Genomic DNA, 7,806 nt, shown 5'->3' with positions numbered 1-7,806 from the left:
TTTGGAACTTAACCGTGGCAATGTGCTCACTCTCAACATCTGTTGCAGTGGGGAAATATCTGAATTTATTTGTGGTTGGTTTTCTTTATTTCATTTAAAAAGGCACACCCTGCTTTGGGACCATCTGGCTCCCAAAGCTCCTTACAAAACAAACAAACAAACAAAAAATCCATTTGTTGCTGTTGTTTTAAAAACTATTAAACTATTATTAAACAGGTCTGTAAAAAAGAACACCTTGTTTTCTGCCAGCTTTCGAATAAAAGGATAAAACCTACACAGTGGGTGCAAACATCCATAAAAACAAACTTTAAGTTAATAAAAATGGCTACAGAAGGATAATAATAACAGAGCAAAATAACAATGGCAAACTCAGCAGCCATGAAAACCGCAATAGCTTTGGAACGTTACTGCGAGAGTCTGATGCACGGACAGAGTGCTCGTCTAGTTCTCTCCTAGGCAAAGAAATTCTTCATCTACAACACAGTGCGAGAAATCTCCACAGTGCACATGGAGAGATTTGACATGATCTGTGAAAGGTAATGTGGCAACTGCCCCATGTGTGATGCTCCAGGCATGCTGGAGCATTTTGATATGGAGTTCACTTGTGAATCAAGTCAACTCTCTGAAATAGATCCGACAAATCTTACATGGGAGATCCTCGAGTGTGGGTTGGAGCAAAAGCTAGTCCTACTCACAGTTAGATCCACTGAAATTAATAGACATGGCTAACTTAATGTCATTAGTTTCACTGGGTCTACTCTGTGTAGAGGTTAGTTGGATATGGCCCTGTGACTATTTTGACCTTGTTAATTAATTAACAGCGGTTGTTACTGAGCAAAACCTACTAGAGACCAAACTGGCAGCATTTCCCCCGGCAGAATCTTAGACGCTTGCCCTGGATGAGATTTCACAGGTTAAATCTCTGCCATAAGCAAGACTTATAACCAAAACTCTCCTTGTCAAAAGCCTCCATAATCCTCATTCCTAAATATTACTTTTATTTAGTGTCTGGATGAAGAAGACTCCCAAAAGTCCATCCTCCTGCCTTAGAAACAGAAATTTGCTTAAAGTCATCCGGCACAGTTCGCTTTTGCTCTGAGGACAGAAACCACCAAACCTTCCTCACCACAATGAAAAGTTTGGAACATTCAATGCTAGTTCCTGCTCAGAGTAGACCCACACTGAAGTTGATGGATACGACTAACTTAAATCTAATCATTTCAGTGGGTTTGCTCTGAGTAGGGCTTAGCTGGATACAAACCTTGGTGCAAATTTCACTTTTTAGGATCTGTATGCAGCGTAAAACCTCACCTCCCATCATTAATCGAACTCGGCCTGATGTTTGGTAGCTAGCAATGGCATTTTGGATGGGAGTTTTCTACTGTGGCAATGAGGGCAGCCCACACTGGAGGGAGTTGGGCAGCAGGTAGAGCTACTCCTACAGGAACTGCACGGTAATGATTTGGAGGTGTCCAAAGGTGCAGTTTAGGTGGGGATGAAAAGAAACATCCTGATGGATTGCAATCCAGCATGTGGATCAGAGGCAACTTCCGGGTTCAGAGAAACTGAACCCAGACAAAAGCTTATGGTGGAACAAATGGGGTAGTCTTGAAGTGCTGTAAGGCTCTTAATAATACTTCCAAACGGTCACTATTTGGGGCTGGGATTCAATCACGTAGTGGAAAATTCAGGTTGCAGAATTATGGTTGATTGGGAAGTCTTCCACAATGAAACCCACTTTCCCCAAACGTGGCTGTTTTTGTTATTGTTTGTTTTGCAATAAGGAAAGTGACAGAAAAAGGCCTCGGGAAATGTGCGATAATACAATGTCATCTATGCTTCCCGCCCCCCCCCCAAAAAAGAGTGAATGCTCATTAAATAGTCAACATCACTTAATCTCCATGCAAAGAATCCAGAATAAATTCTCAATAAACAGGTCTCCTGGAACCACCCTTAATCTGTTGCAGTAGAAACAACAAGCGTGTCCACCTCTTTGGAAGTTGCATTAATGCGATTATATCGTGCATATTTCCCATTGTCTCCCCACTGGACCGTGCGTCAAATCCTGCTGCCATAGGAATGGCAACTAACTTCCATTTTTCAATAGAAAAATATTAATCCCAGTCACCACCTCCAAAATCCCTCCTAAGTAACTGGCAATGCTATATTATTAAAAGTTTATATTTGAAATGCCTTTACTAGCAACAACACATCAGATATAGCCTCATCAATTGCAGGTGGTGGAGTCTGATTTTCTCTCTCTTCAAAGCAAACAAAAGTTTCCATAGCGTGTTTAGACCCTGCAATTGAGTAACACTTTTATTAAAAACAAAAGTTTCCCTGTATACAAAAATCAGATATCAGCTCATAACTCTTACAAGCACATGTTCTTTTTAAGGAATGTTAATATCTAAACACTGTCTGCCCAATGCACCATCACAAACTGTTTGGAAATAAAATTATTTGTATGCTTTATGGCAACTATAAGAAAATAGCCTGTTTGATACGATCTATAAAAAGCAAAATTGTTTGTTTGTTTTTGTAAGTGTTTAACAATTTGTTATTTTGAATAACCATATTGCAAATGGTTTCCTAAAATATATTCACTTGCTGCCCTGAAGAGATGCTAGCTTGATTTCAAAAGGGGTTGTTTTTCCTTTCTCCTAAGCACCGACAAGCAATGGGAACCTCGAAAAATAATAAAACAAGGAATTCTAATAAATAAATTCAAAATGCTCAGGGTTCCCCAAAGGGTTAATGCAAGCTAATTGAAAAGCGGAATCCTTGGCAGCCGTCCAGGCCACAGTTACACATGCCTGGTGAACTTAAGCATATCCATTTAATTGACACATAGGTGTGGGTTAAATGGCACGCTTCTTGTTGGTACATTTTTGCTTCACAAGCTTAAGCGGCAGAAAATGCACGCCTGCAGAAAGGGAATGTCTAGTGAGGTACGGTAATCTAGGAACTGAAAAGTGCTGCAGAGGTTTCTTTGAAAGCATCTGTGCTCTGCTGGCTTTAGCATGCAGACAGTGGGCTGGATCCAGACACAGTCAGCTGAACTTAAAGCCCCGTTGAAGCCCATGGGGCAAAAGTTAGCTGCAACTCAAGTCTCCTTGATTTCAGTAGGAACTAAGTGCAACTAAACTGGCCTGCACCCATCGAGCCCGATCCGTCCATCAATAACTTCTCCCACTCGTGGGAATGAATGGCACCCCTGCTGTGCTGTAGCCCATTAATTGCAACGGAGCTTGCAGAGGAGAAGGTCCCTGAGGGATTGGCTCCCTTGACTTGAATGAAAACATTTTCTTTGGCTTTTAACCCCTGAACTGAACTATTAACCCTGCAGCACTTTTTAAGAAAGGAAGGGGGGAGGGGGGAGAAAACGGGAAGAGAGAAGTGATTTTACAGTTCTTCATTTCATGCATGCAGTGAACATTAACAGGAAAGTCTATTTAAAAAACAACAACCTCAGACGGGATACAGATGCTTATTTCCGAGGACCTGTTAAATTCCTGGTATTTATCCCCAAGAGGTAACACAAGCTAATTTCCAAATCTGCAACATACAAACCAGATTTTAATTACCTTTCTGGTTTATTTCCTTGATGCGCTCCCTTCTGAAGTACGGAGTGGGGATTCCCCCCTGACTGTCTGGCATGGGAGTTAATTCCCCTACCTGCTCAGGCTTAGCGGATAACATCAGTGAGCGGTGCTCCTTCGCCCGGTGTTGCCTTACAGAACCCACGGGGCTTCTTTTGCAGCAGGGGTAGATTTCCAGGTGCACAGCTTATGGGGAGCCTTGCCGTTTGCAGATTTTTACTTTTTTATTTTAAAAAATATACAAAAACATTTGGAGCAGCAAGTGCTCACCCCAGGCCGTTCCACAATCCACCCAGCAGCGGTGAGGAGCTCTTCCTTCCAAAACAATGCTCCCACTTCCCTCTGTTTTGCGGACCCACGTTCTCTCTTTTGCCTGGTGCTATTCCCTGCCTGCGACAGCCTTCAGGACTGGGGGAAAGCACTCAGAATTCTGGAGAGAGAGAGAGACCACTGGGTTAAAAAGCACCGGAGTCCAGGTTTCCGAGAAGGCAGGGAGTCTCTCCCCATGGCAGGCTTCTGCCCATCACTCTTCTGGAGGGCAGCCCACCTGCAGCCATCCTTCCACAGGTCCTACAGTGTGACCGTCGTCCTCGTCCTCAGAGGAAGAGGCATGAAGAAGCCTCTCTGTTGTCTGCTGATGACTTCACCTCATTAGCATGCTTCTGATAGTTCCCTCAGACTGTCTTTTCTGCTTTCTTTTTTTAAACTGACTTTAAGACTCTCTGCTAATCAAAATTCTGGAGTGCTTAACCATTTCCTCACTCTGAGAGGAGAGGCAAAATTCCAGTGAGGTGAGCAGAAGGGAGCATTGGGTGAAGGTGGGGAGAAGAACACAAGAGTGAGAGCTCAAGCTCCAGCACATGGGCCAAGAGCAATAAATCCTATCAATGTCCATGGCTCATCACCTGGAAACATATTCCTAACCCAAAGGTGGCTGAAATGAGACAGGGGCGGACTGGTGCTAGACTATGTTCTGGGGCCTTGCATCGTAACTCTTTGACCCGTACAATCTCTTACTGCATTTCTAGCATGGAGATGCCAAAATCAGCCCCTTCCCGGCAGGCCAATCAGGCTTCTGAATGTTCATAGTCAGCCGTGTGGCCACTGAAAACCAGTCGTGGAGGTAGACCATAGACATTGTGACAAGTACCATCATCCGTTCTATAGTAGCCTTGCCACTAATCCAGCTCTTGCTGGTGGGGTTCCCCCAAATTCAAGGAGGGACTACGTCAAAGTAACTTTGAACACAGAAGTTCTCAGGTTTAATTACCAACATCTCAGACAGGGCTGGGAAAGACACCACCACCACCCCGCTTGAAACCCTGGCAGGTCTAGCCCAAAACATTTTGCTACTCTGGGGTGAAGGACAAGATGGTACCTGCATCATTCCATGTGCAGAAGCCAACTGGGCTGGTAGTTCAATCTCAGTCCAATACCCAAAGACAGCAGGACAGATAATGTGGCACACACAGCCCTGCCCTCAAACAGCCAAAGTGCTCAGGAGAAACAGCCGGGAGGTCACCATTCCCAGTTGGTGTCACCTGAGGCATTCACCTCACCCTGTCTAAAGGAAGGGCTGGCCTTGATCCCAGGAAAAGCCTTGCTAGATGGAACAATGGTCTGGCTCTGTTCCCAGCCCATGCCCACAGCTCCAGCTGATAGGTAATAGTCTGAATGCCTCTGACTTGACATGTCACTTATCAACACAGAGGGTTTCCTGACTTCCAAAGGAGCAATTTCTAATGAGATGACACATCCTATGAGAGGCCAGAGAAAACTTCTGAATATTTTAATCAACCCTGGAGAGTGGAATCAATTGAAGAATGATATTAACCTTTAAGAGACTAGAATGGAAAAGATTTTGGGTCCTGAACGCTGCATATATACAGATCCCTCTTCCCTTTTCAGGATGTCTTTGTCAACCTATTGAAACAAGCTCTCCTTATGCTTCAGGAAGTAGAACTCAGGAAAATTACAGGATATCCCAACATTGCATCAGCAAAGTCCTCTTTAAACAGATGCTTCTCTGAGGGCCAGCTTCCTGTGGATTCTGCTACCCACCCACCCACCCACATTGCTGAAACATTCAAAAGCTTGGAACTGAAAGGCCATGACCAATGTTGCACAGTTGGCATTGACTCACAACAGGGCCTTCTTGTTGGTGGCTCTCCATTTGTGGAATGCCCTCCTTGGCGAAGTGTGTGTGCCTCCCTTGTTATTAACATTCAGGAAGAATTTTAAAACATTCCTGTTCACCCAGGCATTTGATGGCTGAAACATACCACTGCTGATAACCTGCAAATTATTAGCTGCGAGAGAGACTGTTTTAAAAAGTTTTGAGATGTCCTTTGATGTTTTAAAAAGTTTTAAATGTGTTTTCATTTTATGTTTAATTATTTTGCTACTTTTGTTTGCTGAGCTCCTTTGGAAAGGAAGGGTGGAATAGAAATTTAATCAAGAATAAATCAATAGAAACATGCATCATTAACATGAAAGTGTTGCCCATCCCAGTATCGGGGGGGGGGGGGACAATGATCCAATGCTGTGCGGTTGCAGACATTTAAACGTGACAGCCATGCCACAGCATCAAGGCCATGTGTCACACCACATGGCTGCAACAGTTAAAATGTCCTTGAACGTGATCCAAGACGGCACTCAGCACTCCAGCTTTTAAATTGTGTGTAAACAGTACAGATGTATGGAATGCCCTCTTGAAACATCCCCTCCAGGAGTATCACATGTTGTTCGCTTTTATTTGCATCATGTGGATTAGATACATTTTGATTTCTCCCCCACCTGGCTAGAGAACAGTGGTCAAATCACGTTTTCCACAAGCTGCAATTTCTAGCTCTAAATCTGATTCAACATCCCCCTAATTTTTTTTTTTAAGAACACTCAGCAGCTATGAAAGGTCAACAAAAAGGGGTAAACAAAAATGACCAGGCCCTGTGAAGAAACGCAGATGGCAAACTCTATCCTTATGTCCAGTGGCAGAGCTTCATGCTCCGGCATCGGGGGGCAGAGAGCAGGCGGGGGCAGGGCTGGCACACGTCCTGGGGGCAGGTCACGCCACCTGTGGGGCGCCCAGCGCAGGCGGGGGGCAGCCGCGATGGCACCCTGCTGGGATCGCGCTGCTGGGGGCGGTACGCTCCCCCTGCACTCCTCTTCCTCCGCCAGTGCCTATATCCTCTCAAGCAACCTTGTTGCAGAACATTAATATGGCAACTTCCAGAAAGAAGTGGGAGAATATTTCAGTCTTCAGGGGCACTCTGTTGCTGACCCAAATGACACCAAGAGAACTTTGGCAGGAGATGCCAATTTAAACTTCTGAAGAGCAATTTATCACTAAATTTGATTATATTTGTTTGAACGGTAATCAGGACTAGGTGTTCTGAGCTAAAAAAAGAAAAAAGAAAACCCTCCCAAAAAAAATCTTCACCCTGTTTACAGGCAGAGGAGGGGATTTGGCCAAATATTTGTCAACGGAAGGTAGAATTCTCTAACAATCAGGTATATGGCAAAAAAAATCAAAAATCAGAAAGTTCCGTTCTGATAACTTTTGGCTCAGTTAACACCGAACGAAACTGTACAATCAGTTCACACTGGAAGGTGAAGGAAGCAGTGGGTTAACAAAGGAGGACTGGAAGGCGACTGGACGATTCCTTCAACAATATTAAATAATATTAATATTAATCAATAATTTAATTAATAATTCAATTTTAATTAATAATTATAATAAATCTGCCTTTGAGTTTCTTCCAGCTCTAAATCAGTGTGATCAACTTACAACTGTCACATACTGCCAGCATGACTCAAAAGCACCACACAATTGGCATGTGTGTGTGTGCTCATATGCACCCTCTTCCACACATGTGGCACTGGGCGATCTGCCCAGAACTATCACAGCTTTGGGCCAACACCATCAACCCTGGAAGCATTAATGTCACCCGATTAGCATTACAACAAAAACACAGTCCCTCCCACACTCTTATTCAATTAGCACCCCTCCGCTACAAATGCTACAAAAAAACCCTACCCAAAACAAAACAAAAACTGGCCCCCGGGAAGCTTTGAAACCTAATCGAGGCCTCATGTGCAGGAGCGGTGAGAGCGCATAAAGGCGCAATGGTGAGAAGAACAGCTGCGGGACCCGGCAATACTGGAGGCCGTGTTCGGACGGAACAGGAATGACCTCAGGGAAGCG

The 7,806-nt window shown here is 44.2% G+C and overlaps 1 protein-coding gene across 7 annotated transcripts in view; it reads right to left on the bottom strand.

Moving 5' to 3' along the window:
• ZNF469 (zinc finger protein 469) overlaps window positions 1-7,806 on the bottom strand; it is a 290,027-nt gene that overhangs the window by 105,862 nt on the left and 176,359 nt on the right. The window contains exon 1 of one of the 7 annotated variants that reach the window (XM_082229179.1): window positions 3,588-4,211. The exons of 5 other annotated variants lie outside the window; for them this stretch is intronic. The gene's annotated coding sequence lies outside the window, so the exon portion shown is untranslated. Of the gene's footprint in view, window positions 1-3,587; window positions 4,212-7,806 lie in introns of those variants that run through there. One more of the 7 variants, XM_082229180.1, reaches the window with a different exon arrangement.

The sequence above is a fragment of the Podarcis vaucheri genome, assembly GCF_965113315.1.
Source record: "Podarcis vaucheri genome assembly, chromosome: 7".
NCBI lineage: Eukaryota > Metazoa > Chordata > Lepidosauria > Squamata > Lacertidae > Podarcis > Podarcis vaucheri.
Note: the sequence above shows the minus strand (reverse complement) of the source record. Positions and strands in the feature narration are given on the sequence as shown.